This window comes from Ochlerotatus camptorhynchus, unplaced genomic scaffold, assembly GCF_037179485.1.
Source record: "Ochlerotatus camptorhynchus isolate MF236.1 unplaced genomic scaffold, CSIRO-AGI_Acam_v1.1 ptg000087l, whole genome shotgun sequence".
NCBI classification, from domain to species: Eukaryota; Metazoa; Arthropoda; class Insecta; order Diptera; family Culicidae; genus Ochlerotatus; species Ochlerotatus camptorhynchus.
The window spans coordinates 2962398-2973981 of NW_027040577.1; positions in this window are offsets into that span (position 1 = coordinate 2962398).

Consider the following 11584-nt stretch of genomic DNA (forward strand, 5'->3'; position numbering starts at 1 on the left):
TAACATTTTTTCCTTAACATTTGATACTTTTTGCGATAACCATTTTGACGACACACAAAAACAAACTGGCAAGCGGCAAAAATGTCATGACATTTCTAAACTGTTTTCTGCCGGCGACAGAACATTTTCGCACAAAGAAGCAGACAAGACCGGCGGCGCGCGCGACATAAATTTATGTCGTGTAGAATTTTGCTGATTTCTGGCTAATTACTGCATTTATTTGATGTTTATTGCATGGAATTAAAAGATAAGAATGAAGACTGACCACTCATAAGCATTGATGTTAAAATTATGCGTAAATAAGGGAGTTGGTAATTTACTGTCACACGCAAGCCTGCAGCTAAAATTTCATTACAATAAACTGTTTGGAAAAATCAGGCTGCGAAATTTTATTTATTCTCTATCTCCGCTGTTCGCTTGGAATGTAGTTATAAACGGTCGCCGGTGTGCTGGCTGTTTTGTTTCGCTCTGGACGATGGTTTTTCAAAAAATGTACTGTTGCCACCTCTGCCCTCAACGCTCTCATTGGGACATGTGAAAACATCTCGGGATCGTGCAGTCAACGGTGAGTCGTGTGATTAAACGTTACTACGAAACTCTGAGCATCGAACGGAAGGAGAAATACGGTCAGAATGGATGTTTAAGATCACAAGCGTTTCGTGAAAGCGTTTAAGCGGAATCCCAATGCTTTGGTTAGGGATGTGGCCAAACAGTTTAATCTGTCCAAGTCTTTCGTTCAGAGAGCCAAGGACCAGGAGAGACTGTATACGTACAAAGTGCAGAAGGCTCCAAATCGTGACGAATGGCAAAATACGGTGGAAAAGTCACTGGCCCGGCGACCGTACACTTAGATGCTGACGAAGCCTCATTGTCTCATCATGGATTATGTGACTTACGTCAAGGGGGACTTCCGTCAGCTTCCGGGGCTACTGTTCTTGACCGCCCTGCACAAGTTTGATGTTCCGTAGGAAGTAAGGAAGCAGAACCTTTCAAAGTTTGCCAAGAACTACATGATTTGGCAAGAGATCTGCTCATGTGGCAAACGGAGTGTGCCGTTCGTGACTACTGGGACTGTAAACGGGGAGATCTACCTCGAGGAGTGTCTACAGAAGTGTCTGCTTCCTTTGTTGAAGTAACACGAGGGCCCTACGATCTTCTGGCCGGATCTAGCTTCGTGTTACTTTTCAAATGTTGTCCTGGAGTGGTACGAAGCCAATGGGGTCACTTTCGTACCCAAGGACATGAACCCCTCCAACGCACCAGAACTAAGGCCCATCGAAAAATACTGGGCTATTATGCAGCAGGCACTACGGAAGCATCCCAAGGAGGTCAAATCTGAGGAAGACATGAAGAAAAAGTGGGTTTCCGTACAGAAGAAGCTGCAGCCAGATGTTGTACAAAATCTAATGAGTGGATTTAAGCGTAAGATGCTATGGTATTGAAGTTGAATGAAATAAATATGCCAAAATCTTACCAATGGATTATATTTTATTGCCTGAAAGTTTGAAAAGGATTGGTCAACTGGATAATTTTCTACAGCGTTTTTTCTTTTCGTTTCGTTCTTGAACCAATACCTACATGCGACACATAAAATCCTATGAGATTTCAAAAATGTGATCATTGGTGGCCATATTAAGTACTGATGACCACGTTGGCCGGATCCGAACATATTCCGGGTACCCCCAGAGAAGTTAAACTTGAACCTACATCCTCATGTGACACATCGAACTACATGATTGAATTCTCATGAATTTGTGGTCATATTATGTACTCAGGACCACGCTGGCCAACTATGTTACGGGTGCTCCCGGCGAGTTTCACAAACTTCCCTTTTTCCTGAGGACAGTGGAACTTCTCTGGAGTTCCCGGAACTTCCCTGAAATTCTCTTCAGAACTACTCTAAAGGTCTCCTCCGAACTATTCTGAAGTTCTCCTCAGACTTACTCTGAAACTCCCCACAGAAATACTCTGAAATTCTCCTCAGAACTAATCTGAAGTTCTCCTAAAAACTACTCCAGATCTTCGATGAAGTTTTCAACATTTTTCTGAAATGCACGAAGTTGTCTGATTATTTTCTTGGGTTTTGCGATAGTCGGGACTTCCCTAAAGATTTATTTACTCCCAGAAGTTGTTTGAAATTCTCTATAAATTAGAGTTTATTTGCTTATTTGTTTATTTAATAATTCAGCTGACAATTAATGTCTTAATGAATAAAACTTAATTTAAATAGTTATGGTCAACGAAACGAAAACGGTCAAGTAACCGGTGACGAAACACATTTGCTGATACGTTAAAGTCAAATTCGCAATAAAAGTAGTTAAATTGTCGGCTGATTGCACGAATTGGCTCATTCTGCGTATAATTTCTGCCTCGTGGCTCCAAAAACAGAAATTCGCGTTGACGAAGAGGTCTCTCAGGAGTATACATATTTAGCTGGGCCAGCAACGTTGGACAGTCGATGTCACCCGTGAGAAGCTTTCCAGCAAACATAGCTTGAGCGACCGTCCGTCGCACCACTAGCGGTTCGATGCCCAGAAGACGGCAACGCTCCTCGTACGGTGGCAGGTTCGATGAGTCACGCCAGTTCAAGAAACGAAGAGCATATCTCACAAACTTTCGTTGAACAGATTCGATTCTAGCGATCCAAGTGGCTTGGAAAGGGCACCATACAACTGCACTTTATTCTAATATAGACCGCACAAGTGAGCAGTAAAGTGATCTGAGGCGTAACGGGTCCCGGAACTCATCGGCAATTTTGAAAATTAAACCCAGTTGGCGATTGGCTCGGGAAATGATGTCGTTATAATGGATTTTGAAGGTGAGCCCGCAGTCCAGAGTAACACCGAGATCCTTTATTTGTTCTACACGGGCCATGCAACGTCCAAAGAGCACATAGTCAAACATAATTGGTTCGTTTTTACGGTGATAGGAGATGACGTTGCATTTTTCGATGCTCAGGCCCATCAAATTTCTCGTGCACCAGTCAGCGAAAATACATAGCTTTTGATAATTTTGTAGATTTTGGCGTCATCTGCGTAGAAAAGACGACATCCAGATGGTAAGAACAGAGCGATGTCGTTTAAAAAGATCGAAAACAGCAGAGGTCCCAGGTTACTGCCTTGCGGGACTCCCGAGTTGTTTGAGAAAACATTTGATTCCGTCGCGCCAATCTTGACTCGTACAGAGCGATTCACTAAGTACGATCTGAACCATTTCACAGCCGTAGACGAGACACCTAGTATCTCCAACTTAGCAAGCAGGATTTCATGATCCACCCTGTCAAAAGCGGCTTTTAAGTCCATGTATGCAGCATCAACTTGCCATCCAGCATCCAAGCTTCGCAGACAGTCGGAGGTAAACTGCACCAGGTTCGTGGAAACCGATCGCTTGGGGTAAAAACCATGTTGGTCCGTATCGATATAATTTTTACAGCACATAAACAGAGCATCATTTACAATAATCTCGAAAAGTTTAGAGCAGGCGCACATGGAGGAAATCCCACGATAATTAGCAACATTCCGTTTGTCTCCTTTTTTGTGAATTGGAAACAGATAGGAAAGCTTCCAGCGGGAGGGGAATTCACTTTGCTGTGCCGAGAAATTAAAAAGTGCGCAAGTGGAAGGCAGAGGTTGACTGCACATCGTTTTAAAACTGACGAGGGAATTCCGTCAGGACCAGCGGCGAATGAGTTCTTCATTTTGCGCGTTGCGGCTATCACCATGTCTTCAGTGATGTGAGGTATGTCAAAACTAAAAACATCACGTGGCATCCCGGAGGTTGCGACCAACACCTGTGTCGGTGAAGCGGAAAAATCGTGGAAGACTTGTTTGAATTGACGAGCAAACAAGCTGCATTTTTCACTTTCGCTGCAGGCCGTATCATCTCCGAGGAACATGGAACAAGGCAGCCCAGATTCTTTCCGTTTTGAATTTACAAACTACCAAAAACCTTTCGGGTTCGACCGAAGGTTCGCTTCCGTGCGTCTCACGTGCCGATTATAGAGGAAGTGGTTGTAGTTTCGATAGCGACGACTTGCGAAATTAAACTGTTGCTTGTAGAACGGTAAGCGAGAGCTGCAGTACCTTCGGAGTGCGGCGGAGCGCTGACGTTTTAGTTTACGTAGGCGTGGGTTCGACCATGGAGGCTTCTGCGGGGGACGTCTTGTTGGGACAGTGTGGAAAATAACTTCTTCCAGCGCAGAGCTGAAACAATCCACAGCATCATTGACACTAGCGGCCGTTTCGATACAGTGCCAATCTATTTCCGCAAGCGCATTGTTCAATGCAGTGTAATCGGCCCGGCGAAAGTCCAGAAAGCAGCACTCGGAAAACAATATATATTCAATTGGAGTGGATAAACTTAGTGACACGACGAGAGCGGGATGGTCGGCATCTAGATCGATCAGTGGCTCGACCGGTAGAGAAACAGAAGTGTCTGGTAATGCTGAGTCATTTGCCAGAACAAGATCTAACAAACGTCCATTACGGTTGGGAAAAATGTTCGCCTGAGTGAACCCATGAATGTTAAATCCGTCCAGAAGTTCACAGCAAGCAACCGGCATATGCGATAGCAGAGGATCAATGAATGGTGTGCCACTGTCAGAGAAACGCCACTGTAAACCAGCTTGGTTGTAGTCGCCAAATAGGTGAGACGAAATCGAGCCCAACGAATTAACGTGCTCATGGATGATCGTGCAGTCGTTTTTTCGGTCGGGGGGTAGGTAGACTGCGCCTACACTGAGCTTGGTTCTTGGCAGATCCACAACAATCCAGATTTGCTCTAGCAGACTTGAAATGGGCGAGGTACTTACATAGCTGGTCAGTTTCGTTGTGACGGCGATCAGAACCCCACCACAAGGCAAATTTTTGGCTGTTTAGGGGAGAGCGGTCGGTTCTGAAGATGGAATAATGCGATCCAAACAGCTGCGGTGAGTAAATCCGGTCATCCAGCCACGTTTCTGTCAGAACAATCAAATCGTACTCAGCCTCCGAGACAGCCAGGAAAAACGGTTCGATTTTAGTCCGCAGCCCACGCACATTTTGGAAGTAAATCCGGAGACCACTCAAGATGCCACTACGCGAACTGGAAGTTGAAGGGAAATCAGGTACCGAAAGTTCGAAATCGCAATTATACTCGCCTGGAGTTGCAGGCCGGAAGCCCCCGATACCACCACCGACCACAGGACCGGGACGATGACGATGGCGGATGTCAGCAGCAAGCGCGACTGGGTTGGGGAGCTCGGGAGCTTCCTTAGTGCCTGTTTTAGGGTGTCCCGGATCCGATGAAGTTGGGGCGATGGTGTCAAGAGCTGGAGAAACGTAGCACGCTAGTTTTTTGCCGAATCAATAAACTCGCGAAACTGTAATCCGGCAGGCCAGGAATCCGGATCGAGTGCAGCATCTTTCCAACAAGGATCCAAACCGATCTTGAATGACACAAATGTCATACTGGATACGACTTTTCCTCTGGGAACCAAACGCGCCACATCGACAGGTTCAGTTAAGCTCAAGCAGCGTGACACAATACTCTGCACGTCGTTATCGGTGATGAGCTGGTTCAGGCGAGAAAGATATAGCCAGAATTTCTCCGGAGGTGCACTAGGAGCAATAGAGGGAACGGAAAGACCACTCAAGTCAATTGTTTTCGTTCCATTTACGGTTGGCACGTCAATATCAGGCCGGTCTTCACGACGGCGTTTTGCACCCGGTTTGGGCCAAACTGGTGTAGCACTCAGTGACGGGTTGCGTTGTGGCTTAGCAGAGAAATTGTCGACTTTTTTACTTAGCTCAGCCACGGCATCATGCAGTTGCCGAACCTGATCTGGCAACGAAGCAAGCGAGGGGGGTTGCATTTGTTGTTGCTGCTGATCGTCGATGAAACAGCGGATAGAGCGGCCCTGTAGAACCCCACGACAGGAATTGCAAACGAAGAGTATCTTTCCAGCTGATAATGGTTCTTTCAGATTGCGGATATTAATACCGCAACACTGCTGGCTGATGTGGTAGAATGTTTCGCAAAAACCACAGCGCAGCGGCTCGAGCTCGTTGATAACGAGCTGACATTCTCCGCATTGTTTTTGGTCCATTCTGCTTTGACGGAGCTGCACAGTGAAAAGATAAGGACGGGTCGGGATTCGATGATGCGAGGATGACGTGTTGATTACAGCAAACGACAGCACGAAATTTATCGATATTCCACACGTTTCGGAGAGATTGTCGAAAATAGTATTGTTTACACACAATTTTGAACATTAAAAACCAGATTTACACACACAAATTCTATGGTAAAACACGAACGTAAACAAGGCGAACAAGGCAAGGCATTTGCGAACGTTATCCGGACTTCCCTAAAATTCGCGGAACTTTCCATAGGCTAGCACAGTTTTCCTGATATTCATAACTCTTCTACGAAGCTCTCGACTTCGTCTTACGGGAATCTAAAATTGCGACCGTCACGAAAAGGTGTAAGGTTTTGAACGCTTATAACTTTGTCATTTAAAGATGAAATTAAAATCCGAATACACCAATCGATAGGAAATAACTCTCGTAAGCTGTAACAATAAACGCTTTTTCAATGTTTCATAAAAAAAAAAACTGGTTTAAAAATGTACAAATAAAAATTGATAATTTTATCACTGTTTTCATGAAATAAACGTTCTCCCCACACCCAGTCGTGATAATCGAGTACCATTTGGTTGCACATCGTGCTGCTTGAGTCTGAAAAGTTATAAAACATCGCTGCTAATGTGCCTCAACTCATTTTCGCTTCGGACGGCGGGTGATCAGTTAGCATCAGTAGCAGCAGTAGGAAGGCGGTTCCTGTCAAGCGCGCAGCGTTCGTGTTTTGCATCTTGAACTTTGCGCGTCGTTTCCGTCGAGATCACTGGCTGCTGGTAGCGGCGTCGTCTCGATGGCGCAAAGCTCTTTGCCTGAATGTTAACTACAAATCTCGATTACTTTTTCGCAAGGACATATCAGCTCTTGTAAACAACGCTTTTTATCGTCGGTTTGGCATAACTGATAGCTCGCCTCACATACTAACACCACTATATCAGGTAGGGGAAAATTTACTCTATCTGATGGTAGTGTTAACATGAGCTACCAGTTACGCCAAATCGACGATCAAATGCGTTGTTTACAAAAGCTGATACGTCCCTTCGAAAAAGTAATCAAGACATACTTCTTGGGCTGTGTACCAATTACCGAGTTAAATTTAACTCGTGGTTAAACGTGACATTTCAAAAGTTATTTTCAATGTTTGAGAATGCCGGAAATTGATCAGTTTTTAAACATAACTCAGCCATGTTTACCAAAATTTAACTTCTAGTCGGTCCGAAATAACCACGCTCGTATAGCAGGTCACTTTTAACCACGAGTTAGTAAAATTAGGGCCATCCATAAGCTGCGTATATTTTTTTTGACCAATTAACCCCCCTTCCGCCTCGGAGCGTGTTTTGCAATACACCTAATACATGGCCGGTCATCACCTTTGCATGGGTCCCATCTCATTGCTCGATTCCGGGCAACCCACTTGCTAAGGTGGGTGCTATGGAAGGCGATATTTACGAGCGTCAAATCGCCTACAATGAATTTTTCATCATTTATCGTCACTAGCTGGCAACATAAACGGATTGAATGATGTTTGGGACGATGGATATGTTCGATCGTCCCTAAGGTTTCGAAGATTCCTTGGTTCAAAGGACTGGAGGTGGGACGAGACTTCATTCGTGTGATGCCTCGCCTCATGTCCAATCACTACTCGTTAAACTCTCACTTGTTCCGTGTTGGGCTGAAGGACAGCAATCTCTGTGAATGTGGACAATAGAGTGATGCAAAATTTGAAATTTGCGCTCCACAGTACTTAAACGATTCCAAATCGGATCCTGACTAACCTCTCAAAATTTGAACCCATTTGGTGAGAAACTGAGATGGCACAAATCATGTAAAGTTTGTATGGGAATTACTATGGTAAAACCAAGATTTTTGCTCATGTCTATATAATAATTCACCATATCGGTCTGCTTCAAATGCTTTCATATGTACTTGTAGAAAAATTTCCAGCTACAACTTTGCTGAAGACCACTTTTTGATTAAATGCAAGGATCGAAAGTTATCAATGGTTCAATGCGCTGATGTCTTATGATCATGCTCAATCAACTGCTCAGCAGGCAACATTGGTGTTTCTGGGGCGTTGAATAGGACACAAAAATCACGGCTACTATGTCTCACTGCAAAATACAGTGTTGCCTACAGAGCAGCTGCTTAATCATGTCATAAGTTTACCAATCTCTTAAATAATTAATAACTTTTTACAGCCTCGTTTTACATAGAAACGATCTTCAGCAAAGTTGTAGCTGAGAAAATTTTCTATAAGAATGGCTATCAAACTGTTTCGCAGCTCAATATGGAAAAAGACTAGAAGGCAATTAACAAAAAGTTGAGATTTCCTATATTAATTTACATGTAAACTTCAAATGGCTTGTGCGAAGTCTGTTTCTAACCAAATGAGTTGTAACTTTGGGAGGCTAATCAGGACCCAATTTGAAACCATTTAAGCACTGTGGAGCGAAAAAGTCAAATTTTGCATCAGTCTAGTGCACAAGGTTACTAAGACGCCGATCGCATTATTTGGTCTTGCGTTGAGCATCGTGGAGTCAGATCTGAGCTGAACGATTTTCTTCGGGCTCGAGGTAGGCAACCAAATGTTCCAGTTCGGGATGTTTTGGCAGGACGCTATCTGGAGTTTACGAAACTCATATATGTTTTCGTAAAGAATATTAACCTTAGATTGTAAGTTTGATTGACCTTGTGTTTAGTTTGTATTGTGTGTGTGTGTGTTTGTATTTTTCACGTTTCTGTAATAATTATATAATTACAGAGTTGACTAGTGGAGTATTAGTACAAGACGCTAAAGAAGTCTGCACATTGTAGACAAAATACGCGTATCTGTCAAGGATAAGCAAATAAGGTAGTGGAATTAAATGGAAATTACTAATCCTTCTCTCTCTCTATCATTATACAGGTATTCCACTAAGACGCCCACATTCATCAGGATTTATGTAAATGTTATATAAAAACGTGTATCTTTCCAACCATTGACACGACATTTGTTAAACAATTCGATTTTTGCACTTTAAATTTACCCCGCCAAAAGCGTGTAGAGGTTTAATAATTCACCATTTACAACCAAAAACCTCACATACGCTTGATTTCTTTTTCAGAACAAAAAAAAAAAAAGAAAATGTTTCCACGTTCTACAAAACCACGTAGACGTATTTCACGTGAACGTGTGCCACTTTCCCCTATACAGGATAATTCTCGATTAATTATTGTTGAATAGATCTTATGTCCATTTGTCGAGCAAAAAATCGATTAACTTTGATTCGCTTTCTACCACGATAAGCGCAAAAAAGTTTTTTTTCGCAATAATGATACGCACAACCTTTGCATTTGCTTTGTTATTGAACCGAAACTGGTGCTCTTCGGATAAAGACAAAATTTTCTAAGGTATTTCAGTATAGGGAATGAAGATAATTGTTTGCGTTAGCAGATAATTTTTTGTCGGCTCATTGAATATAACTATTGCATAATTCAACCCCTCGAATATTTATTGTTTTTAATATCTTAATTATTGAGCTGTGTTAAAAATAATATCCTTGTGATGCATAGAAAAAAATCTATCACTATCGAACAAAAATCAAAGCCAAGAGTGTGGAAAACGATAAATTTAATAGCTTCCACTTTGTAGAAACGCACCGCTCCCTCCTTCGAAACAAAAAAAGGTCAGGGTAAAAGCATAAAATGACCATTTGACCACTCGCCCAGTCTTCTATCTACTGACCCTTATATTTTATCATCCCAAAAGCTTTTTCCATTCATATCCCACAGTTCAGCCCGGCAAAAAAGCAACAGTCCACCGCTCTGAATCCGTTTTTAGATTTCAAAACAAATTGAATTGTAATGTTTTTTCTCCCTTCTGCTGTTTACCTATCACGATTGTGCCCTCAAACGCACACGATACGATGACGCCCAGTGGTCATTTATTATGGATGCCTGTTTCTTCTATTGCTCCGGTTATCGTTTGCCAGTTTTTTGCTCAAGTGGGACTATAACATTGACTCACACCTGATCTAAGTGATTTTTATTGCTGCACAAATTTATAACCTAGCAAATAGACAACTCTATCGAAGAATTGTTAGATACTCAGCTATTCAGCCGAGATTGGTTTCCATTGGTTGTCTAGGAGACCTTCCTAACTAGCTGGGTCCGAATTAGCTCAAACAGAGTTGCAACCACTAGGGGTGCTCAGGAATCATAAGTGAGTGACACTTTCAAGATGGCTAATGGAAATACTGCAATCGTTCCACGTAACCTTTTAGATTCTAGCTCTACCTTCTTTTCGGTTTACAGCTATCCCCTAAGAATGCGTGACCCACTGATTTCTACCCACCGCTTTTTCTCGGAGGGTTATCAACCGGTCGGTCTGGAGCAGGTTTTAAAACATAAAATTACACGATTAACGATCTCAAATCAAATGAATTTAGACTGAAAATTACACATATTCAATGCAAATGCATGGATTATGAAATACTTTCATGTAAAATTAATGTTTTATTTTATACTAGCTGAGTGTGCCCGGCCTTGCTCGGGATTCAATATTTTTTTTTTCCTTTGTTTGTTTTCCGTCGATCTTGTTTTCCGTGCTGAGCACCAATGCTATCGACGCCAGGAAGGCAGCTTATGAACCGGGGACCAACGGCTTTACTTCCCATCCGAAGGAAGGCGTGATCAGAGATGTTATGCCTCAGAACATCCCGGCGGCGCCGACTCGGATTGACCCCAGGCCTGCTGGAGTGAGAGGTAATCACGCTTACCACTACACCACCGGCGCCGTTGGGATTCAATATTTGCTTGAGTTTATGCGCCAATTAACAAAAAACATGCTGTATTGGACGTAGCTCCCCCCTCCCTCTTATCTAAGAGGCCCTATGGCCTACACATGCCGAATTTGGTTCCATTTGCATGATAAGCTCGCGAGTTAAGCAGAAATTTATGTTTCATTTGTTTGCCCCTTGAACCATCATAAGAACCATCAGATTCTTCTTGAACCAACACCCACATGCGACACACCAAATTACAAATGAATCCAAAAATATGATCATTGGTGGCCATATTAAGTACTGAAGACCACGTTGGTCAGATCCGGACATGATTCGGTTAAATCCGGGGAACTGGTCAGATTCTTCTTGATGATCATTGATGGCCATATTACGTACTGAAGACCACGTTAGCTAGATTCGAACATGTTCCAGGTACCCCGGGGAAGTGGCTCCATTTTTCTTGAACCTACACCCTCATGCGACACATACATAAGATCATTGGTGGCCATATTAAGTACTCAGTACCACGTTGGCCAGATCCGGACATGTTCCGGATACCCCCGGAGAAGTGACACTTGAAATTCATCCTCATGTGACACATCAAACTATAAGAGAATAAAAAAAAAAAGGACATTGGTGACCATATTAAGTACTGGCCATACATGTTCCGGGTGCTCCCAGGGAGTTTCATAAATTTCCCGAAAT